Here is a 26,133-nt window from a genome sequence, read left to right on the forward strand (position 1 = left end):
TTTATCCTTTTAGAATTATTTCTATGAGGATACATTTCCACAACTATATTTTATGGTCTAAAAGTAAACTTCTAACCAAACTGATGCTAGAGTTGACTTATACAATCAGTTGTAAATACTAAACCGTTATTATTGACACAACGACGTTGTATGACACAGCAAACAAGATAGATATGCTGGATTTCATATCACAAAATCACAAGTCGAACACTTCCCAAGTGTCTAGGACTGTGTGATGTATTTTCGGATGATGCGTGCAGATCCCAGTAGGGTGGCCTTTTGCAGTTGGCAGATCGTGATTTTGTCAATGTCTATTGTTTCCAAATGCCGGCTGAGATCTTTTGGGACGGCACCCAGTGTGCCCATCACCACCGGGACCACCTGCACTGGTTTCTGCCAGAGTCTTTGAAGTTCAATCTTGAGGTCCTGATAGCGGCTGAGTTTTTCCTGTTGTTTTTCATCAATGCGACTGTCACCTGGGATGGCAACATCAATTATCCAAACCTTGTTCTTTTCCACAACTGTGATGTCTGGTGTGTTGTGTTTCCAGAACTTTGTCAGTCTGGATTCGGAAGTCCCACAGTATCTTTGCGTGTTCATTTTCCACGACCTTTGCTGGTTTGTGATCCCACTAGTTCTTTCCTGCTGGGAGGTGGTACTTGAGGCATAAGTTCCAATGGATCATTTGGGCCACACAGTTGTGCCTCTGTTTGTAGTCTGTCTGTGCGATTTTCTTACAGCAGCTGAGGATATGATCAATGGTTTCGTCAGCTTCCTTGCACAGTCTGCATTTTGGGTCATCAGCTGATTTTTCTATCTTGGCCTTGATTGCCTTTGTTCTGATGGCTTGCTCCTGGGCTGCAAGGATCAGGCCTTCTGTTTCCTTCTTCAGGGTCCTATTCGTGAGCCAGAGCCAGGTCTTCTCCTTATCAGCTTTTCCTTCAATTTTGTCAAGGAACTTTCCATGCAATGTTTTGTTGTGCCTATTATTATTATTATTATTATTATTATTATTATTATTATTATTATTATTATTATTATTTCTTACCAATCCAGTTGAATTAATTGAGTCTTTTGAAATGTCCATGCTGAAAACAGATTGCTAAAGCCAGGATGCCTGTCCGTATAAGGACACAGCTGGGCTGTCAATTGAAATGAGTAGAAGAGGCACCATACCAGTTGAGCCTAAAGTAATAGTAATGAATCCAAGAGAGCCCTCAAGCTATAAACCTGCTTCTTCATAGTACGGCACCAGCCAGAACAGGCTGAACATCATTCCTTTGGACAGGAGAATAACTCACGAACAGTATCTTGGTTGTTGGACTGAGTATCTTGGATTAAGCTGCAGTTCACTGGCCTTCATTCACTCCATTGTTACAGTTGGGAACCAGCAATTTTACAGATACGACTGATGGCAAAAGTGATCTGTCCTCAGGATACTGAGGATTACAAACTCCAGAACTGCAAATGACCCCACTCACTAGTTTCAGTAGAGATATTAAATAGCTTGGAGGACAAAATAGGTCCCTATACAACCCCAAATGAGAATCCATGATGCCAGGCTTTATTCCTAAGTACTATCTTACGAAGCAGCCTTATAATTTGGACAGGATCTTCTGAAAGGATGCCAGGTTCCATGGTATCAAATGGCACTAAAAGATTCAGGAATCAACAAAACTGACTTCTTTAAGTGTGTCAGTGAGCCATTTAGAAAAATAATCGCATGAGTGCTATTGTTTTTCTTTGATTTGTTTGAGTACATGACTTAGAATATAAAAGCTACTGTATGAAGCTCATTCACAATCCAGAGACAATTTTCAATTTCATTAGCCCTTCCCTTTGTCAACTTACATTTTAGTGCACTCTTTGCTTTCTAGCATATTAGATCCAAGTGCAAGATGTAAAAAACCGTACAAAGCAGATCTACACTATTACCTCATTTATGCATTTCTTTTGAAATACTATTTTTTTTACATTTCTATAGGACCCTCTTGCAGTTCAAGGTTTCCCCATGGTCTTGCACACGATGGCATTTGGTTGCTAATCCCATTGCTTTCAAAAGTGCAGTGAATTGCATGTAACCTTGAATTTAAATTACCTACTCCACAGAGTATTCAAAAAGACTGTAATGACTTTGATGGGAAGATGAAGCTTTAGTTTTCTGATTGAGTTATTATTGTCAGCATCTTTGCCAGTTGCGGCAAGGCATGGTTTAATCAAAATAAGGTCAGTTACTTGAGTGACCTTGGATAAGAATTCATAGGTGCTTTTCATAAGATTTCTATAAGGAGCTAAAAATAAGAGTGATCCACTCAATAATAGAACTATTCCATTCTTGATAGTATATTTGAGGCTTTGTGATAAATTGAAGAAAATATCACACCCTAGATTCTCTCTGTTATCTACTTATATTAATGTTGGAAAAGTATAGACTACTTTGATCTTGCTGGCGACTTGGCTACATACCAGAGTATAATTGGGATAGAAGTATAAAATCACAAAGTAATTTTTGAAAATGTTATTGGAAGGCAATCTTTCAACATCATCCTATTTTATATATGAATGAAATCTAAAGTCTATCTAATCCGTCAGTCTGATTCCTATCATCATTGACCAGGTGTCTTCAGGAAATCCACAAGCAGGATATGAAGACAACTGTTTTCTCCAACTTTTCTTCAATACTATTAGAAGGCATGCTGCTTCTGAGCTCAAAAAATGCTTCTGACTAACATTATGACTAGCACACACTGATAGTCATAATTTCTATCAATATGATTAAATCAAATCCCTTTTTTAAACAATTTAGGTGGGTGACCAACATTACACTTAAGAGCAGTGATTCCCAACCTGTGATCCGTTGACCACCTGTGGTCCACAAGAACTAAAGTGTGGTCTGTGGCCTCATCATTATTACTAAGGATAATAACACGGACCAACCAAAAAAAATCTTGGTGTCTTCGTTTTTAGGCCTGTTCCTGGGGTTATTTGGAGTGCTGATTCAGAAAATTGCATTGGATAGACTATATCGGCTCTAGATTATTAAATATGGTGTTCTGTGGGCAAGCAGATGTCGACTACTGGATGGCATATGTTCTGTATCAAAAACTAGAGCTTATGTAGTCTATCCAATGCAATTTTCTGAATCAGCACCCAAAATAACCAAACTGAATCTAAAGTTAACCAAAAACAGATTTGTAACCCTTTTGGTACTAATATTGGAGAGTGGTCCCTGGTCAAAAAAATGTTGGTAACCACTGCTTTAGAGCAGCAAATTCTGCCCTTAACTATGAAGAAGTGAAATATATATTATCTCTCGTAAGTCAACAGTATGTTAAAATATTTCTCAATTAAATAGTAGCTCAGATGTTTCATATTTACATGGAAGCAATTTCCACCATGTCCAGTCGGACTTAATGCTGAAAGTATCTTCCATATAAAATACCTGCATATTTCTAATTGGCATCATGATTTGGAAACTGGAAATACATCCTGCTAACGGGTAGGGAAGACCAGTATTTTCAAAAAACTGAAAACTATTTTACATTCCTTTTTTGGTAGTTCTTAATTCATCATCTAGTTTCCATTATACCACATACAGAGGCTAAATACAAACCAGTTAATGGCCATTTTCTCAGAAGTAGATATTCTGGAACCCTACTACTGGTTTCAGAACAAAGCAGCAGAATTTCACACATATTGTAGGATGTAAATTATCCTGACAGGAAGCCCTGGAGTAGTTTTTTTTTTTGCTATGTAAGGATTGATTTCTTTTTTGCTGAGTTGCCGAACTGTACTTCTTCCAAAATCGGATATATCTAGAACAGTCAGTAAAAGATGTTGGAGGGAAATGAGACACTAACCAACAAAGTAAAAGCTGTAGTGTCTCCCTGAGCTCTCAATATTGCCCTTTCTTTTGCCTCCAGCATCCCATGGTGAAAGGCAGCTTCATCTTATTTTGGTTTTTGGGCGAAATGCCTTCAGCCATTGCTTTTGGCCCAGAGAGGTATTTGCTTACCTGGCTCCTGAGCAATAGCTAGAAATGTTAACTTTTATTGGTCTCCATACATTATTTTTAAAAATTCAAAAATTGGACTGTATTCATTAAGATTGCAATTAAGGCAGTTATACTGGGTTTAATGGATTGGAGCCAACATCATCACATTGTCAAGGGGACTCCTAGGTGTGCTGATTTACCGAGTTGTGAATTAGGCAGTTCTTCCACATAAACTCTTTAAGGATATTAGTCTCTCCCCTCACCCTTCCTTTTTCCCCTCCATGTTCCATTGATGTAGCTTGCATAAATACTTTATAGCTGTGGCTTTTATTTCTAAAAGAACTAATTAATATCAACTGTGCAGGGGCAAAAACCCCTGGCACATTTGGAGCAAGCTTGAAGACTTTTACTCTTTCCCAAGTGAAACATCACACCGGTCCATCTCAGAGTAAATGGTGACTCAACCGTAGCTATTTTAGGTTCCAAATGAGATAGCATCGTACATCTGGAAGCTTTAATGGACTTCTCCAGTGGATGCCATTATTTAATTAACAGCTCCACTAAGGGAAGCTAATAATAAGCCCATTAAAGTTTTCCCCCTCTCACTTCACACCTTTTCCCCTAAAAGATAAGTAACATTGGTAGTAGGAATATACCCTTGCACTGTTTTCTCCTTAGAGAATACTAAAATGTAAAACCATCAAATGTTTTTATTGATTTAAAAAAATGTCTAAATTGTGTCTCCTATCATATTTGGGGTGCAAAAGAGAAAGTCAGTAAAAGTCCGCACTGCCTTGAAACACCATAGCAGCTCTGTGGCTCCATGTATTTCGTTCAAGCACCGAGTTCCAGAGAAAGAGCTTGGCAACCTCTAGATTAACTTTCCAAATGCCACGTGTGACAAGGTTCCTTTTGCCAGTTTCGACAGTGGAAAAATATGGAAAGCGCTTGGAGCAAGTCATATATCAGAGGTGTGCAAATGCCAATGTCTGCCAGCTCACGCAACAAGTTGGCCAAGCCAAAAACACAGTGATGTAAAAAAACAGCTATCAGTAGGACTCATACTCATGGAAAATATCTGATAGAAGTTGTGATTTTTCTTGCAATGGTATTATTGTGACACATCTCAATAATTCCTTTGGAACAGGTGACCCACCGAGCAGAATCAAGCTCTACAGCCTACTATGAGGGCAACCAACTCCCTTTCACTCATCTTTTTTGCATCTCACTTGGTTGTTCTCAAGTAATGTTTCTACTGACACTGTATCTCCTGACATCTTTCCTAGTGATGCCTGGAGATGCAATCATAGTACATTTGAATGCAAAGCATATGTTGCACCCCTGTTCACAAGTGACATGCTCTGAAATAACTACACATATAGTAATTCTTACATTATTTCTTTATATTTGTTTTGATTGTAGCATGATTGACATGACTATATCCACTCTAACCATAAAATTATCCCCAGAAATAAATTATAGCTTTCAGATTTTATCACACTAATCAGGATTTTAACAACTTGCATTAAAGTTGTGCTGTACCACAAATATTACTGGTTTTCTTTGACGGCTGCAATCATAGAAAAGGCCTCATTTTCTGAAGATGTTTGAAAAACCACTGTGATCAGATGGATTTGCAACAATTGGTGGCTTCTTGGTTTGAGCCTGGTGATCATCACTTTAATAATCTAAACATAACTTTCATTGGACAAGTTAAAACCTCTGTGAATGCACAGCTGTCAATGAACATAGCTCTTGTTTGTGAACATATGGCGATTCTGTCCAGAGAGATTAGTGATACAACAGAATAAGGTGTTGTCTACACCAGTAAAATAAATCAGATGCACTTCAAAGCATTCTTCCCTGGAGCTGCTCTGGATTGCTCCCCATTTCACTCCCAGACCGACTCCTAAAACACCTTACTGGCTTATTCTTGATGACCGTATATATCCCGTGTCCATATCCAGATCGAGGCTCCCATCCAGCCGAGCCCAGCAATGAATGAAACCAATGGTGACAGAGTAGATTGAAGCCCTCCCTGTTGAAAAGGCAAAACAAACTATGTCTTTCTCCTTAGGGTCACCCAAGCACTGCTGCTGCCTTTCTTGCCAAGCAACTCTCCAGCAGAGCCCCGCTTAGCCATGAAATCAATGGAATGGAATTACATGATCTTGAAATATAAGATAAAGACCCTGAAATAATTAAAGATTTTCCAAACCATGGCTCAATCATTAGTCAGAAGATGACTAGGAATGGAAAGGGCAACTATGAAGGAGCTAGACAAGATTCTGAAGTCTAAAGATCTATCACTAAATACTAAAATCAAGATAGTCCATGCATTTCCCATATTTATGCGTGGTTGTAAAATAGGCATTGGCAAACTTTGGCCCTCCAGGTGCTTTGGACTTCAACTCCCACAATTCCTAACAGCCGGTAGGCTGTTAGGAATTGTGGGAGTTGAAGTCCAAAACACCTGGAGGGCTGAAGTTTTCCCAAGCTTGTTATAAAACTCAACAGTGAAGAAAGTTGATAGGGAAAAAAATCTCATTTGAGAAGTAGTGCTGGGAAACAGTGGACTGCTAAAAAGACACAGTGGATACCGTGGACTGCTAAAAAGACACATAAATGGGTAGTGGAGTACATCAAGTCTGAACTCTTCCCTAGAAGCCAAGATGATTAAACTGAGTTTGTCACTATTATGCAGAAATGACTCACTAGGAAAGACAATAATAATTAGTAAAGTAGAAGACAGGGCCTAAATACCCTAAAGGCACCAGATCCCATCTGATCTAACCAGTAAGATCGACCCTGGTTAACACCTGGATCCAACAAATTTCAGGTGCTGTAAGCTACACAGAGTCAGAAACTGGCAAAACCACTTCTGTTTATTCCTTACCTATGAAAATGTATTCCTTTCTCTATGAAATTAATGCAGTCACCAGAAATCAATGGGCAACTTGAAGGCACATAGACACATGAGGTAGAAGGCATTAGGAAAAGAGTAAGACCACATGATAGATGGATAGACTCTGCAATCTTATAATTCATTCTGAGTCCTTGGCATACAGCAGGTTTGTACCTAAAACCAAACGTTAAATTAATCCTGTAGATTAGCAGTCATGTTGTAGATGGGGAGAGACGCCGAAAAACTCATTTGCTATGCAGCAGATAGATATTACAGATTTTTTTAAAAAACCAGGTTTACTCATGAATTTTAACTGATTAACCAAATCCCCATGAGTGTCCACTGAAGTTTATCTGTCTTGAGTGTCCACTGAAGTTTATCGATGGAGCCTGATTTCTAAATTATTTTGTGTTATGGAACTACTCTTAATGATTTGCTCAAAAAAATTTCAACCCCTCCCTTGAAATTTTTTTCCGGGTATGGCCATGTGTGTGCGCATCACCTTCAAACAGCCTGAGAACCTTTTGCAACCCCATTAATTTCATAAGTTTTCCTATGAAATTAATGGAATATTTAAGAAGTAGTTTGACATTTTCTTTCCTTTGGAATACAGCCGTTGTCACCTGATATTCCTTGACAGTCTCCTATACAAGTACTAGCCGTGGCTGACCCTACTTAGATCAGGTGGGATCTGGCGCTTTAGGCTACTGAGGCTGTATTATCTTCCCTATATTCAAGGGAAGGCAACAGCTGGCGAACTTTGGCCCTCCAGGTGTTTTAGACTTCAACTCCCATAATTCCTAACAACCTACCGGCTGTTAGGAATTGTGAGAGTTGAAGTCCAAAACATCTGAAGGGCCAAAGTTTTCCCATGCCTGGTCTAAGGGCACTAGTTCCAAGATGATTTGAACAGTTTCCCATAACTGTTACACTGCACATCCAGCAAAATTATTTCCAGAGGTACTCTTAATCACCATTCCACAAACAGTTTATCACAGCACTTAGTATTTCTGCACCACTAAATTAAATTTCCTTTCATCCTAGGCTGTGCTCAAGGGACTAGGCACAGGCCCTTTCCATCAATGTTGGTCCTTCTAGGGAAGAGAGAGTCCAATTTGCTAGAGAGTGTTTGCACTTCATTGGGGTTTTCCATGTGCTCGTTCCCAGTTGGGATCCAAGCTGGAGAGCTGGGAAGTGACTTTGTATTCTTCTCCCTGTCGGCACGCACGCCCCTGTCACCTCCCTCTCGGCACAAGCCTGAGTACTGTGCTGTTTTTATAAACATCCCTCGGGCTTTGCCAGGGCATTGGCAGCGGAACGGGTTGGCAAAAGACAGGCCCTGTCTCTGTTCTGTATCAGGGAAGTCAAAGCAAGCCCAAAGGCCTCCGGCCAGAGGCTCTCTTCAGGCAGGAACGCAACCAATGGCTTCCCAGATGAGGTCATTACATGGCAATGGCACTTCCCCGCTCCGAGCCCAAACTGCAATGCCAACTCCAACTATCAGTGTGTTTTCCTCAGTCTGGCCCATGCACTGTAATAATTAAGTCAACTGGAAAAAATATTGAAGAAAAGAACGGAGGAAAAACAGCATGTAGAGGCAGCTGGAGCCAGGAAAGAAGGCCCCCTGAGAGTTATAAAGGGACATTGTGCTGCGGCTACTCCCGACTTCAGGATATTTAGCTCCCTGACAGGACTTGGAGAAGATGGGCCGTAATAAGCTGGCCTTTATGTCCAGAGGTGTCCCTCGGAGCCACAGCTGCATGAAGATCAGCCTTGGGGGAAACGTGGGAACAGTGCTTGCAGTCTTTCTCTCTCTTGCCGCACTTCCCACTTAATTGAATGGCCTTGGTCCAGAAAAACAAAATAGCCTCTGTGAAGGAAACGGCCATTGAGCTCGGAATGAGACGGAGCAGCAACAAAACCAGCTTCGGAGGAAATTGTGGTTCCCAATGTAAGAGTGCATGTGTTGCCAAAATCACAAGCACCATTCAAAAGAAAACCTCTGTGGGATCCGCTGATAAGTAGTGATACTGTAAGCAAAGCAGGGTGCCATTCTCAAATGATTTTGCCCCGTTCGCATGACATTATAGAGAGTAGTGGGGACTGTTGTTATCTGAGTAGGTTGAAAGATGGATTGTTTGTAGCAGCATCGACAACTAAAAGACAACAGAAAAGTGCCTAAATGGGTCCAGGAGGGGTATTTTTCAAATACAGAAAACCTGTACTTAATTCCAGATGTGTGAGAGCTGAAAAGTTCCTAGAAAAGAAAAGGCACTTTGTTCATGCTCAGCTAGGACAGGTTCAGATTAGTAGGTCCCAGGTTCAGTTTCTTGCACCTTCATCCAAGACATTGCACTGGAAAATAATATAGCATTAGGGGTAGATTCATTGAATTATAGAGTTGAAAGAGACTACAAGGCCTTTTGCTGAGATGTTGGCTCTTCTCTGGGAAAGATGAAGACTAGTCAAATGAAAAGTTAGTCTCCTTTACAGGTGAAAGTGCTGCATCTCTCGAGTCTCTTCAAGACTAGCTTTTGCACACACAAAAAGTAAGCAGGCAGTATGCAAACAGCTTAACAAATTGCACTGAAATGTACCTTAAGAAGATATACACATACATTGTTTAAGACCTAGAGGAAAATTCTAAGTAGAGGAGCAGCTCATAAGTCCTAGCATTCACCATCTTTAAAGAATAGCAAGAGTGAGAAAAAACTGTTTACTTTTTTATTGTGTCAGAAGCGAATTAAGGCAAGTCACTTCTGGTGTGAGAGAATCAGCCATCTTCAAAGATGTGTTACCATCCTGCAGGGGGCTTCTCTCATGTCCCTGCATGGGAAGCTAGGGCTGACAGATGGGAGCTCATCCTCTCTTGCGGATTCGAACCACCAATCTTCAGGTCAGCAGTTCAGCCAGCGCAAGGGTTTAACCCATTGCGCCACCGTGGCTCCTATAAACCAATTACCGTACGAAGAGTTAAGATTTATGGGAGACCATGATGCCAATGTCCCATTTTTAAAGGTAATAACAGGCTGGAGGTGTTGGTGAGAAAGAAGAAGGAAGCTGCAGAGGACACGCTCCCGTCACCAGCTGATCCAAGCCTTGGCTGCTGCAGAAATCTCATTCAGCCCTTCTCTTTCTTCTCCTCAAGAAGGATGACGACCTGGAAGGAGCATAACATAACATATGGTATAATAATTCTCCTTTTCCAGATGTAAAAGTAATAGCATGAGATCCAATCATACATAACTAAGGAATGAAGAGTTGCTCTGCTGACCATATTATATAAGAATCAGTTCGGCGCTGGGCAGAGAATCACCTCTTTCTTTCTCTCTCCCTCCTTACTTCCTTCTCTCCCAAAACATATGCATGAGACTTTTACCATGCCTGATCCACAGCAGTTTTACAGAAATATCAAGATGGATGTCTTCTGCTTGTCATTCTTCTGTTCTTCTCCTCTTTTTCCTGCTCCTAGAAAATTGTGAAGACAGAATAGTGGAATAGCTGTGCAGTGTTTTGACTGGTTGTACTTGGAACCATATATCTCAGTGGTTCCCAACCTTTTTTGACCATTTTGACCAGAGACCACTCTCCAACATTAGTACCAAAATACTAATACCCCAAGCACCAATTTTCCCTGCATGTCTTGCAGACCTTATTTTAGGTCTCGTGGCCCACGGGTAGGGAACCACTAATATAACTGGATGTACCCTAAATTTTACAAACACCAGTAAACCATTGTAGAGGGAAAAGGAAAACCTTACTGGTGTACATCGGGGAGAAGCAAGAGGCTGATAGATTTGTGAAGTGGCAGCATGAATGACACACATGGTACATCAGCAGTATAACCGAAATGCATTACACAGTTAAGAATTAAAATGCTGTTGGAAGTGAATTCTTAAGAAATGTCATTTTGTGGCAGGTCCATGCAGCCTGTGAGTCACCAGTCTGATGATACCTCCCCTATCTCTTTGAAGGATACAGAAGAGACGCCTGATTGAACAGCAGTACATGTGAAAAGGATCTTGCAGTAAACAATGTGATGTGGCAGCTAAACTGGCCAATGGAATTTTGGCCTGCATAAATAGGAGTATAGTGTCTAGATCCAGAAAAGTCATGCTACTCCTCTATTCCGCCTTGGTCAGACCACACCGGGCACTGCAATTAAAGGGAGATGTTGACTCTAAGCTGGAATGTGTCCAGAGAAGGCGACTAAAATGATCAAAGGTTTGGAGAACAAGCCTTATGAGGAGCGGCTGAAAGAACTGGGCATGTTTAGCCTGCAGAAGAGAAGACTAAGAGGAGACATGATAGCCATGTATAAATATGTGAAGGGAAGTCACAGGGAGGAGGGAGCATGCTTCGGAGTCCCTCTGGGGAGATGGTGGCGGGGTATAAAAATAAAATTATTATTATTATTATTATTATTATTGTTGTTGTTGTTGTTGTTGTTGTTGTTTTCTGTTGTCCTGGAGACTAGGACGCGGAACAATGGCTTTAAACTTCAGGAAAAGAGATTCCACCTGAACATCAGGAAGAACTTCCTCACTGTGAGAGCTGTTCAGCAGTGGAACTCTCTGCCCTAGAATGTGGTGGGAGTTACATCTTTGGGGGCTTTTAAACAGAGGTGGAATGGCCATCTGTTGGGGTTGCTCTGAATATAATTTTTCTGCTTCTTGGCAAGGGTTTGGACTGGATGGCCCATGAAGTCTTTTCCAGCTCTATGATTCTATGAAATGATTCAATGCTATGAAATCATGGGAGTTGTAGTTTTACAAAGTCTTTAGCCTTCTCTGTCAAAGAGTGCTGGTACTTTGCCGGTCTACAATACCCATAATTCTATAACATTGACCCATGGCAGTTAAAGTGGGGTCAAACTGCATAAAGCCTACATTACAGATGTACCCATAGGGAAGCATTTCCCTCGAACACTCTGACTGGCGGAAAACAATGCAAGTGCCTTGTTCCAGAAGCACCACCTTAAGAAAAGATTGTTGCGGCTAATGAATAAGAACTGCTCATATCTCCTCCTACAGACTTACCATCTGCACTGATCCTTTGAGACCGAGGCAGTACAAGCATCAAATTAGTTTTCAGTCCTAATTAAATCTCACCAATACAGACCAGTGAATATCAGCGGAAGAATCGGAATTCACTGGAGAACCAAAACATTCAGATCATGCCTTGCAGGCTTCTTCTATGTATTTATTCTGAAAGAAAGTCTGCTGTTTGTGCAGCAAATGTTCCTGGAAGGGGATCTACCTGGCCAGCTGCTGCAAGAAATGTGTCCTCCTGTGATCAATTCAATTCATCTGTATACGGATTATTATTTCAGCCTTTGGACAACACCCAGTTGAACAGGTGGCCAGCCCCTCTCTTCCAATACAATCTCATACTTCTCTGCAGAGATGAAATGGCTTTAGAGACCGTTAGGGGCTGCTATAGATCAGATCTTTGTTTTCTCCCTTCCCACCCTTAATTGTTTATTCTGAAGGCAGAGCAACTATTTACAAGGCCGAGGTTCTCTTCATCCAGTTTACAAAAGCCATCTTCTTGACTGGGTTTGAGTAACAAGTCCAATGTTCATCAAAACACTCACACCCAGCACACACTTCTGTTTGTTAACTTAGCCCACTTCTGATGGATCCATGAAATTCGGCATTATAACCCGGGCAAAAGTTGATGACTGCTAGCCATAACTAAGAGATGGGAATCAATAATTCAAGCCCATGATTTGGGTTTCCAGGAGAATTATAAGAGAAAATGCTAGTAAGAACTCTAAAGTAGGCTTGGTTTGCATAGGAGATTTGTTCCTGATCTTCATGTAGATGCGCAAAACAACAGATACAGTAGAGTCTCGCTTATCCAACGTAAACGGGCCGGCAGAACATTGGATAAGTGAATATGTTGGATAATAAGGAGAGATTAAGGAAAAGCCTATTAAACATCAAATTAGGTTATGATTTTATAAATTAAGCACCAAAACATCATGTTATACAACAAATTTGACAGAAAAAGTAGTTCAATACGCAGTAATGCTATGTAGTAATTATTTTATTTATGAATTTAGCACCGAAGTATTATGATATATTGAAAACATTGACTACAAAAATGCATTGGATAATCCAGAACATTGGATAAGCGAGTGTTGGATAAGTGAGACTCTACTGCAATAGACAATAGGGATGTGCGATCCATTAAAAAATTGTTCAAAAGTAATTACAAACCGGGGGTGCTGGCATTTCGTTTCTAAAGTGTTTCTAAAGTATAGTTAGTGAAAAATTTGTTACTATAACAAGAGCAACGAAATTTTGTTACTAAGACGTGGCTATGTACTCAAGCATTTAATGAATGAGCATTATGATCCGACATGGTCCAAACTAAGGTTTATGTATGAGGTATTTGGATGAATGGACTGAAGTATTTATGTGTTTTAAGCTTTGTATAATGTTTTTATCAAGTATTTAATTGATGTAACTGTGTTGTTTGATTTTATTGAATTCTGTTTTGGGCATTGAATTTTGCCATCTCCTGTAAGCTGCCTTAAGTCCCTTCAGGTAAGAAAGGCGGGGTAAAAATGGTGTAAATAAATAAATAAATAAATTTTGTTATTTTAATTGCGCATGATTACTACAATTGGGGAAACTTCAGAGGCTCCTTTCTCCCTCATTTTTATACATATGGGGGTGAAACTCGCTATAATAGTAGAGCACATTTACTACTCAGTCCACCAAATTTCAGAATGTTTCGCTTACCTGTGGATTTTTAGGGAATTTTCAAAGTTTTTATAAACAACATTTTTAATAGCAAAGAAAATATGCTCCATTCACCCAACAATCACATTTAGCAGCATGACAAATGTTCATCATTATTTTCCTTAATGTTTCTTTCAACACTTAAATTAAAATAAATCCTACTTGAAGCTTGGTAATCCTTCTAAACAAAGCGTACAAAAGAGGTATAATACAACCGACCCTCTGTATTTAGGGATTCTGTGTCTATAGATTCAACCATTCACAGCTTGGGGAAAAAAATTAAATCCAAAAAGGAAATATTGGTTTTTGCCATTTTATGTATGGAACATCATTTTACTGTGCTATTGTATATAATGGGACTTGTGCATTCATGGATATTGGTATGCAATGTGAGGTCTTGTAATCAAATTTTAGCAGATACCAAGGGCCTGTTGTATTTTACATCTTAGTTCTCAGAATCAAAAAAAACTGACTAAAGAAAATTGCCATAAAAGACTTAGTTAACATCTACTTCATTAAGAATATCTTTTTCATACCACTGAGTACAGACACCATCAAGTGACTGAGTAAGCAGGCTTTCAAGAATGAATTCTTCCCTATTAAATATTTGAGTCAAGCAACACTGAATACAATCCATTTGTGCCTTTCCTAACTATCATACGGCAATCAGGAAAATCTATCCATTTTCAGCCAGCTCTGAATATCCTGCTAAAGCTACAGCTTTCCAGCAGCCTCCAATGTATGGAGATGGCTAGTGAGAGCTGTCCTCGGATCATCAATCCTGGATTACATCCTTATGCTGCATCACTTGTGTGTATTTTAGGAAAACCATCACCTTTAACAGCGTTGTGTCTGGCAAGGCACACTATATTAAACAGAGCCTTATCTGTAATCTAATTTATGCCATTGAATGCAGTTTGTCCACAATGCCATTTTCAGGATGCCAGCAAAAGGACCACCATCCTATGCACACACACATTTGCAATCAGGACCGGAAAATTAGAACAACTGGTGTCTAGGCATTTTAATGCTGTCATCGCATATTTGATGTGTTAACGATTAGTATAGGAATGCCACTGAATGCAAGAACATGAGGAGAAATGTCAATTCTTGCTTTGTAATTCAACCTAGATGGTAATATCTGGCATCAGCCATTCACTCCAGAAAACACCATCATCTATATTCTGCAAATGCCACCTTGAGTACAGCTTGCATTGATTCAAGGAAGCTAAAACAATCAGTTGCTGAAGTTTTGCCACAATATTCTAGCATTTTTGCATTGATAGTTTGCCCTACATGTGTGCGCAGTGTGCGCATGTGTGCATATTGCTCTTCTTCAAGTGACTCATTAACCTCACTGATTATTTAATGACTTATCCATTGATAATCCATTGTTACTTTTATTTTTGTACAGTAAAGTCTCACTTATCCAACATAGTCTCACTTATCCAACATAAACTTCCTCACTGTGAGAGCTGTTCGACAGTGGAACTCTCTCCCCCGGACTGCGGTGGAGGCTCCTTCTTTGGAGGCTTTTAAGCAGAGGCTGGATGGCCATCTGTCGGGGGTGCTTGGAATGCGATTTTCTGCTTCTTAGCGGGGGGTTGGACTGGATGGCCCATGAGGTCTCTTCCAACTCTACTATTCTATGATTCTATGATTCTACGGGCCGGCAGAACGTTGGATAAGTGAATATGTTGGATAATAAGGAGAGATTAAGAAAAAGCCTATTAAACATCAAAATAGGTTATGATTTTACAAATTAAGCACCAAAACATCATGTTATACAACAAATTTGACAGAAAAAGTAGTTCATTAGACATTAATGCTATGTTGCAATTACTGTATTTACGAATTTAGCACCAAAATATCACAATGCATTGAAAACATTGACTACAAAAATGCGTTGGATAATCCAGAACGTTGGATAAGTGAGTGTCGGAGAAGTGAGACTCTACTGTAACAAAACCACAAAAATGGACCCATCTCAGTGCTTTAGAAGTAACCAATACAATTTTCACACTAAAAAAATACTCTCTAACATTGTTTTGAAAAAGAAGCATCATAATGCCCTTGTTATTGCAAAAGTTAACCGTGGTATTTGTAATGTTATACTGAAGTGTTGGTTCTTGCATGAGTGGTAATTTAACAACAACAACAACAACAACAACAACAACAACAACAACAACATAACACTTTATTGATGTTCTGCCCTTCTCTCCATAGGGACTCAGAGCGAATTACGGTGTAAACAGATACTGGAAAACATTCAAAGCCTTGTTACTATACAATGAAACACACAAACACAAACAAAGGCAAAGGCTTCTCCTTTCATTTCCGGCTTTGGAGGCAGTGCTCATCACTGGCTCTGAGGAGGTACTCTTCTCCATTTTCAGGCCGAGGAACCTGTGTTGTCACCTCCTGGTCATGTGACCAGCATGACTGCTTGGAGCATCTTATGCCTTTCTGACGAAGCAGTACCTATTTATTTACTCACATTTGCATGTTGTCGAACTGCTAGGTTGGTAGGAGCTAGGGCTAACAGCAGGAGCTCACCTCATCCCACGGATTCGAACTGCCAACCTTGAGGTCAGCAGTTCAGCAGCACAAAGGTTTAACCTATTGCGCCACCCCGGCCTTTCTGGTAATCACAGAAACAAATAGAAACAGGAGTAGAAAGATCTTGAAATTGGTCATGGATCCATTTTAGGAGCCTCAACACATGTCTTGCCATACCTATCCCTTACACACTTTGATATGCAGATTAGTTTTTAAATGGCAATCACCTGTAAGAGTTCCTAAACCATTTATTTCCCTTTGCATAGCCTCCAACTGCCCTGATTTGGCAAAGACAGACCCAATTAATCCTTTCTCATCGCACTTCTTCACCTGGTTTTATAATGCCCCTATTTCTCCCCTACTTCCCTCCTTTGTCCTTAGCTTTAGCATCATGATGTCTTAGAATGTAAACAGGAAATGTGCTAGGACACATTTGTTAGGGAAATGTATAGTGTATAGAGCCCCTGGTAGCGCAGCGGATTGAACCACTGAGCTGCTGAACTTGCTGACCGAAAGATCGGCAGTTCAAATCTAGGGAGCTGGGTGAGCTCCTGCTGTTAGCCCCAGCTTCTGCCAACCTAGAAGTTCAAAAACATGCAAATGTAAGTAGATCAATAGTCACCGCTCCAGTGGGAAGATATCAGCGCTCGGGTGCAGCCATGCCGGCCACATTGGAGACCTTGGAGGTGTCTACGGACAATGCCGACTCTTTGGCTTAGAAATGGAGATGAGCACAAACCCCCAGAGTTGGACATATTGAGACTTAATGTCAGGGGAAATCCTTTACCTTCACTATAGCAGGCATGGGCAAACTTCAGCCCTCCAGATGTTTGGACTTCAAATCTCACAATTGGCATACATATTCGGCGTTGTACTGCGTTAAATCTTTTATATATTGTACTTTATTATGTTTTTAACTATTTTAACTGTTTTATTATTTTATTGTATTATGATATACTGGTAGTGATCCTGCCAGTTGTGTAAGCCACCCTGAGTCCCCTTGGGGAGAAGGGCGGGGTAGAAATATTGGAAATAAATTCCTAACAACCGGAGTCCAAAACACCTGGAGGGCCGAAGTGTGCTTGTGCCTGTTGTATAGGATGACTTGATCAATGTTTTTGTGAAATTATATTCATAAATAGTCTATGGGAAGCATACTTGGGCTTGCTTTGCGTGGGAATCACCTTCAGCTCCTTATCATATTTACCATACAGAAATCTTGACTTAAGCACTGAACTTGGGTCTGAGTTCTAATCTAGTTTGAGGTATGAATTTATCAGATATCCAGCTCCAATATCGCAGTCGGCGGAGCTCACGTCTTCCTTCGGCAAGTTTCTTGAATTCTTGCAAATCCTAGCCCCAAGAAACACAAATACTTTTCAAGATGCAGAAGTTGTGATTACTGCATGTCTTTCTGACCTGGCTATTAGGAGAGCATTGTAATCAGCAAGCACTTCCTAAATACGAGATTCCTTAGCGGGCTGTGTACTTGTATGTAAACCTTGACTCCTATTGCCCTTGCCTAGACCTGAGGAAAGATATATTTGGTCTAGAGCAGCAATACTCTTCCTTTTGCTAAAGCTTATAGAAGAGAAGTTAGATGGATGAAAATAAGATGAGGTACCGGTACTTAGCCTTTTTGAAAGCTTATGAATAGTGCAAAGTATATGCATTATCGTGCCATGGAATATAAAGATTCTAGAACAGAAACCATCCTTGTATTGCAGCCGTTTGGAAGACTGCGGCTAAGAGTCTATTTCCTTAAGTGCTCAAAAGCTGTGCATTATTTGAGATGCCTGAAAAAACAATTTGGACCAATGTCTTTCCATTAAAAGCCTTATGGCTGTGAACTAGCCCCTTTTTCTTGCCCTAGTCCTAGAAAGACAACCAAGAGTGACCATAAATGTGTCCCTTGGAGCATATTATGGAAGAAGATTGGTTTGATGCCAGCATTTCCCCGGCTTAATTAATTCGTTTCAGACACTGTGATTCTTCTAACCTTTCCGGGTTGAGGGCCGTCGTGCAATTGAATTGAATCCAGACCTTTTCCCATCTTGAAGACAAAATTGACAACGACGAAGTTTTGATTGTTTTCGCGATCCAGCGTGGCTCGTGAAAGAGTAGCTGTGCATCATCATCATAATTATCATTATAAATGTGGAGAATTCCCTTTCCGGCTACACAGGGGAGCAAGAAAAGTCTCTATAATTTATCTCGGTCAGAGTTTAGCAGCTTTATGTGCTCATAAGCCAAGACTTTAAAAGGGAACAGGGAACAGTATATCAAGGACATTTATTTACATGTTTTGCAACAGGAGACTGGGTTTTTTAATGGTTCCTGAAACAAATACAGGATGCAAAGAAATACTTTTCAAAATCAGACTCAAGACTAAGGTATTTGTTCAGCATCCAGGAAGAGAAAGTGGAGAGAGAATGAATGAATGAGAACTAAAGATAGAGGGCATGCCATATTCAACGAGGGCACTTCACCTAATTAAACGAAGGTTCTCTTTCTTGACGATTGGGATATATTATTGATCACTTCCAGATAGTGAACCATTGCTTTGTTTTCATATTTATTAGAATCTGAATTCATTCCATCACAATAATATGTATCGTTTCCTCGTGATTTACTTCTTCAAAGTTACTTGGAAACAACGTCCACTTCTAAGCTGAAGAACCGGCGTTGTCCATAGACACCTTCAAAGTCATGTGGCTGGCATGACTGCATGGAGCACCATTACCTTCCCGCTGGGTGGTACCTATTGATCTACTCACATTTGCATGTGATTTAACTGCTAGGTTGGAAGAAGCCGGGGCTAACAGCAGGAGCTCACCTCACTCCCAGATTCGAACCTGTGACCTTTGGGTCCACATGTTCAGCAACTCAGCGCTTTAACACGCTGCACCATCGGAGGCCTATGTATATTTATGTGTGTGTGTGTCATCTCTTCATATATGAGTGTACACACACACACACACACACAAATAATTCGGTAGTATATTGCATCTATCATCCCAGTTTTGTACCATCTTATACAGCAGAGTCTCACTTATCCAACATAAACGTGCCGGCAGAACATTGGATAAGTGAATATGTTGGATAATAAGGAGGAATTAAGGAAAAGCCTATTAAACCTCAAATTAGGTTATGATTTTACAAATTAAACACCAAAACACCATGTTATACAACAAATTTGACAGGAAAAGTAGTTCAATACGCAGTAATGCTATGTAGTAATTTCTGTATTTACCAATTTAGCACCGAAATATCATGATGTTTTGAAATCATTGACTACAAAAATGCATTGGATAATCCAGAACGTCAGATAAGTGAGTGTTGGATAAGTGAGACTCTACTGTAATATGTCCCTCTCTTGATCATATAGCACCCCTATTCTAGATTTAAATTTCCAATTAATTTCTCAGATCTCATCGGTCTCTTGTTTGTACTTTTATTGTTGCCATCTCTGATTACCTGCATGATAGGGATTAGCAGGTATGGACAAATATAGTTTCTGGTTGGTTGGATGGTTGGTTGCTTGCTTGAGAATTAAAGTAGAGTCTCACTTATCCAAGCTAAACGGGACGGCAGAAGCTTGGATAAGCGAATATCTTGGATAATAAGGAGGAATTAAGGAAAAGCCTATTAAACCTCAAATTAGGTTACGATTTTACAAATGAAGCACCAAAACATCATGTTATACAACAAATTTGACAGAAAAAGTAGTTCAATACGCAGTAATGTTATGTTGTAATTACTGTATTTACGAATTTAGCACCAAAATATCATGATGTATTGAAAACATTGACCACAAAAATGGCTTGGATAATCCAGAAACTTGGATAAGCAAGGCTTGGATAAGTGAGACTCTACTGTACAATAAAAGCAGACTTTCAGTTTACCTGCGTGATAGGGATTAGCAGGTATGGACAAATATACTTTCCTTTTGGTTAGATAGTTGGTTGGTTGCTTGAGAATTACTATAAAAAAGTAAGACTAATACTACTATATACCCAATATTACACCATCAACTCTATATTTTCATATTAATATTGAAATGTGGTAATGAAAAGCAAACAAAGACAAACAAAACTTAATGTCACAGTTTTACTATATTATAAAAACAGCATTATGAATGCAGAATGCAGCGTTCCTTTAATTCTGGTGTCAAAACTGCATTAATTCTACAGTGTAGATGCACTCCCGAGTCAAGTTTTTTTCTCTTCTGGTTGAGTTGAAATGAATAAACACTCCCCAAAAGAATGTTGCAAGGATGGAAAAAAAGAGCACCTTATCCACGCATACACGTGTACAGTGCGCGCATTCAGACGTGCACACGCGTGTACTGAGCCTCTCTCTGGAGTCTGGAGGTCCCTGCGCAGGCGCGCTCCCTCCGCGAGCAGTCTCGAGGCGATTCACCGCCGCCTCTTGGAGAGGGCGATCCTTCCGCGCCAAGAGGATAAGAAAGAGTCCCGCCTCCCAGTTTCGTCCCACCAATCAGAGACGGCGGGGGAAGGAGCGCCTGGGATGGGCGGGGCCAACCATGGGGGGAGAGAGAGAGAGAGAGAGAGAGAGGCGGAAGTGGCAGCTGGGCTTTTCCAAAGGGAGGAGGGAGCAAGAAGCGACAACCATCATAAATATATTGCATTGCAAAAAAATAAATTGCAAGGGTATGAACTGTTCAAATGTATGCTTTTTGGAGGTGGGGGGACACCCAATAGATAGATTTTCTATAATTATTATTTAGGGTGTATACATAGATATAGACATACATACAATATAATTTACAATAATATATAATATTATAATATATTGTATATGCACATAATATTAATAATATTATTTTGTAATACAATATAATAATATGAATTATATATTATACATTACATGCAATATTACTAATAATACAGTAGAGTCTCACTTATCCAACATAAACGGGCCGGCAGAACGTTGGATAAGCGAATATGTTGGATAATAAGGAGGGATTAAGGAGAAGCCTATTAAACATCAAATTAGATTATGATTCTACAAATTAAGCACCAAAACATCATGTTATACTACAAATTTGTCAGAAAAAGCAGTTCAATAGGCAGTAATGCTATGTAGTAATTACTGTATTTAAGAATTTAGCACCAAAATATCACAATGTATTGGAAACATTGACTACAAAAATGCGTTGGATAATCCAGAACGTTGGATAAGCGAATGTTGGATAAGTGACACTCTATTGTATTACAATATATAGATATAGTACAATATGGTAATTTATTGCCAGTATTGTGCTATGCAAATACAGTAGAGTCCCACTTATCCAACGTTCTGGATTATCCAACACATTTTTGTAGTCAGTGTTTTCAATGCATTGTGATAGTTTGGTGCTAAATTCGTAAATACAGTAATTACTACATAGCATTAATGTGTAATGAACTACTTTTTCTGTCAAATTTGTTGTAAAATCATAAGCTATTTTGATATTTAATAGGCATTTTCTTAATCTCTCCTTATTATCCAACATATTCGCTTATCCAACATTCTGCCGGCCCGTTTATGTTGGATAAGTGAGACTCTACTGTAATATAATATTGTATGTAAATTTAATTTGTAAGCCACTCTGAGTCCCCTTTGGGGTGAGAAGGGCGGGATATAAATGTATTAAATAAATACATAGATAGATAGGTTTTCTAGAATTGCAAACTATTAGGGAGTGTGTTGTCAAAGGCTTTCATGGCCGGAATCACTGGGTTGCTGTAACTTTTCCGGGCTGTATGGCCATGCTCCAGAAGCATGCTCTCCTGACGTTTCGTAGGCATCCTCAGATTGTGAGGTCTGTTGGAAACTAGGAAGCAGGTGGAAAGATGAACTCTTGTCTGAGGCAGGTGTGAATGTTGCCAATGGCTACCTTGATTAGCATTTGAATGACCTTGCATATTCAAAGCCTGGCTGCTTCCTGCCTTGGGGGAATCCTTTGTTGGGATGTTTAGTCAATCAGGGCCAGCTAACACCAGGCAGGAAGCAGCCAGGCTTTAAAGCTGCAAGGCCAATCAATTCTATTTGTTGCCAATGGCCATCTTGATTAGCATTTGAATGGCCTTGCAGATTCAAAGCCTGGCTGCTTCCTGCCTGGTGAAATACTTTGTTGGGATTTCTTTAGTCAATCAGGGCCAGCTAACACCAGGCAGGAAGCAGCCAGGCTTTAAAGCTGCAACGCCATTCAATTCTATTTTTCCGTGTCAGGAGCGATTCGAGAAACCGCAAGTCGCTTCTGGTGTGAGAGAATTGGCCGTCTGCAAGGACGTTGCCCAGGGGATGCCCGGATGTTTTGCCATCCTTGTGGGAGGTTTCTCTCATGTCTCCGCATGGGGAGCTGGAACTGACAGAGGGAGCTCATCCGCGCTTTCCCCAGGTTGTATTCGAACCGGCAACCTTCAGGTCAGCAACCCAACCTTCAAGTCAACAGTCCTGCCGGCACAAGAGTTTAATCCATTGCGCCAGCGGGGGCTTGAATGCTAATCAAGTTGCCTAATGGCAACATTCACACTTGCCATTCAAACAGACAAGAGTTCTTTCTCGCACCCTAGACATTATTCCAGAGATACATAAACCCCACTTGCCTAGTTTCCAACAGTCCCTACAACCTCTGAGGATGCTTGCCATAGATGTGGGTGAAACGTCAGGAGAAAATGCTTCTGGAACATGGCCATACAGCCCGGAAAACTCACAGCAACCCTGTTAGGGAGTGAATATATTTGGGAGGAACACCGTATACAGAGAAAGATATATTTTCTAGAATTCTAAACTTGGGGAGTGAATAATATTTGGGAGGGACACACTAAAGGCATACATAACTACAGTAGAGTCTCACTTATCCAACGTTCTGGATTATCCAATGCATTTTTGTAGTAAATGTTTTCAATATATCGTGATATTTTGGTGTTAAATTAGTAAATACAGTAATTACTACATAGCATTAATGTCTAATGAACTACTTTTTTGGTCAAATTTGTTGTATAGTATGATGTTTTGGTGCTTAATTTTTAAAATCATAACCTAATTTGATGTTTAATAGACTTTTCCTTAATCCCTCCTTATTGTCCAAGATATTTGCTTATCCAACGTTCTGCCGGCCCGTTTATGTTGGATAAGTGAGACTCTACTGTACATATATTTTCTAGTACAGTAGAGTCTCAACTATCCAAGCTAAACGGGCCAGCAGAAGCTTGGATAAGAGAATATCTCGGATAATAAGGAGGGATTAAGGAAAAGCCTATTAAACATCAAATTAGGTTATGATTTTACAAATTAAGCACCAAAACATCATACTAAACAACAAATTTGACAGAAAAAGTAGTTCAATAGGCAGTAATGCTAAGTAGTAATTACTGTATTTACGAATTTAGCACCAAAATATCACGATATATCGAAAACATTGACTACAAAAATGGCTTGGATAATCCAGAAGCTTGGAAAAGCGAGGCTTCGATAAGCGAGACTCTACTGTATTATAAACTCGGTAGATGATAGATAATTATAGGGCACTGAAAGTTGTTAATGTATTGTGGTGCAGGCTGGAGAGCAAGCTAGCTGCAACCAGCTGCAATGAATCACTCTGACCAGGAGGTCATGAGTTCGAGGCCCACTCGGAGCCTATGTTTGTCTTGTCTTTGTTCTATGTTAAATGGCATTGAATGTTTGCCTATATGTGTAATGTGATCTGCCCTGAGTCCCCTTCGGGGTGAGAAGGGCGGAATATAAATGCTGTAAATAAATAAATATTAATTATTAAAAAATAGATAAATATAGGGTTTATACTTGGGGGCGGGGACATCCTATATGTAGATGTATGTATGTGTCTTATCTATCTATCTGTGGAATCTGTTGGGATTTGTTACCTTTTGGAAACAAACTCCATATGAATATACATATAGGCATGTATGTATGAAAATTGCACATACATTTTGGAGGCATACCTTGTATATATGTATACTAGCTATGCCCGGCCACACATTGCTGTGGCGTTGTCTGGTGGTGTTGGTGAGAACTTGTTGAGGTAGTGGTGGTATTGAATGTCTGTTGTATGGTTGTCTTTATGTTTAGTATGCATTTGGTTGTTTGTGTACTGTGAAAGTGGTGAGGGTAGAGGGGGTCTATGTCCCTGTGTAGTATTATATAGTATTTATACGTTGTCCATGTGTAGTGAATGCTTGGATTGTGTCCTGCTGCATAGTAGAAAGGGTTGGGCTGGATGGCCCTTAGGGGTCTCTCCAAACTCTTGTGCCTGTCCCCTGGGCTGAGTCGGTTGCTAGGAGACCAAGTGGGCGCAACTTAGCCTTGTAACTGGCAGCAATTGGATAAAAACAATTATTCCTCTCCCTCTAATTAGGACTTTATTTTTCTTTTCTTTTTGTTGTATCAACCTAGAGCCGTGGATGATGGGTTGTGTTGTCAAATTTCGAGGTTGGGGGGCCTGTAGTTTTGTTGTTTTGTCCGCTGCTCTGATGCCATCACTCTTTTATATATAGAGAGAGATTTGTATATATATACTCACACATATATTATGCCAATGCAGTCATGGCAGTGAAAGGAGTGTCAAGTTGCATTCGATTGGTGTGTGCTTTCCAGGTGTGCATCCCACCTTCTAGGTCAGGCATGGGCATACTTTGGCAGTTGCTCCAGGTGTTTTGGACTGCAACTCCCACCATTCCTAACAGCCAAAACACCTGGAGCAACAGCCCAAGTTTGCCCATGCCTGATGCAAATGCACTCTTGGAAGATGCAAATCCCAGGCCCCTTTCTCTCCTTTCTCCGTCTGCAGGCCCCACCGGACAGGGGCGAATGGGGTCAACCCCTGGCTTGGACAGAGCCTTGACCTACTTTGTCCTGGAGTGGATTTGGCAGGTTGGGAGCCAGCCCAGCCTGCCTCCCCTTGCTGGTACCTCTCTCCCTTTGCAGAGAGCCTGCCAGTTCCTTGCCCCACGTGACCCTTCCTCCCTCTTTCCCTCCCTCCTGGCTTCTTCTCTCAACCCTTTCGGCTCCATCTCCATAAAAGACACTTTGCCTTGCTCCAGAATAATATCTCTCCCTGCACCCTCCCCTGAAACCTCTCTTTGAGCCACAGTGGGCACAGCATTGCTGCACACAACCACACTCACACAAAATCCTGGCACAGGGAAGTATGGGGCGGAGAGGTACTAGAAAAGCTGGGGTTTTGTTCCAAAGGTGGAGCTTTTATTTTATTTTAAAAAAAATAGTTTTTATTGAATTTACTTTTATCACATAGCAGATATATAATGTACTAGCTGTGCCCGGCCATGCGTTGCTGTGGCGACGTATGGTGGTATGGGAAATAAAGTACAGTAGAGTCTCACTTATCCAACATTCGCTTATCCAACGTTCTGGATTATCCAACGCATTTTTGTAGTCAATATTTTTAATATATCATGATATTTTGGTGCTAAATTCGTAAATACAGTAATTACTACGTAGCATTATAGCGTATTGAACTACTTTTTCTGTCAAATTTGTTGTATAACATTATGTTTTGGTGTTTAATTTGTAAAATCATAACCTATTTTGATGTTTAATAGGCTTCTCCTTAATCTCTCCTTATTATCCAACATATTCGCTTATCCAACGTTCTGCCGGCCCGTTTATCTTGGATAAGTGAGACTCTACTGTATTGAGGAATTGGTGGTAGTTAAGGTAAAGGGTAAACGTTTTCCCCTGACATTAAGTCCAGTCATGTCTGACTCTGGGGGTTGGTGCTCATCTCCATTTCTAAGCCGAAGAGCTGGCGTTGTCCGTAGACACCTCCAAGGTCATGTGGCCGGCATGACTGCATGGAGCACCGTTACTTTCCCGCCAGAGAGGTACCTATTGATCTACTCACATTGGTATGTTTTCGAACTGCTAGGTTGGCAGAA

General features: G+C 40.3%; 1 long non-coding RNA gene across 1 annotated transcript in view; it reads right to left on the reverse strand.

Annotated features, from left to right (window-relative positions):
- Positions 1-9,609: 9,609 nt before the first annotated feature.
- Positions 9,610-26,133, reverse strand: part of LOC134292397 (uncharacterized) — a 28,844-nt gene continuing 12,320 nt past the window's right edge. Inside the window, exon 2 of the long non-coding RNA XR_009999627.1 lies at positions 9,610-10,059. This is a non-coding gene — a long non-coding RNA (uncharacterized LOC134292397). The remainder of the gene's footprint in view (positions 10,060-26,133) is intronic.

This window comes from Anolis carolinensis, chromosome 6 (genome assembly GCF_035594765.1).
Source record: "Anolis carolinensis isolate JA03-04 chromosome 6, rAnoCar3.1.pri, whole genome shotgun sequence".
Lineage (NCBI taxonomy): Eukaryota > Metazoa > Chordata > Lepidosauria > Squamata > Dactyloidae > Anolis > Anolis carolinensis.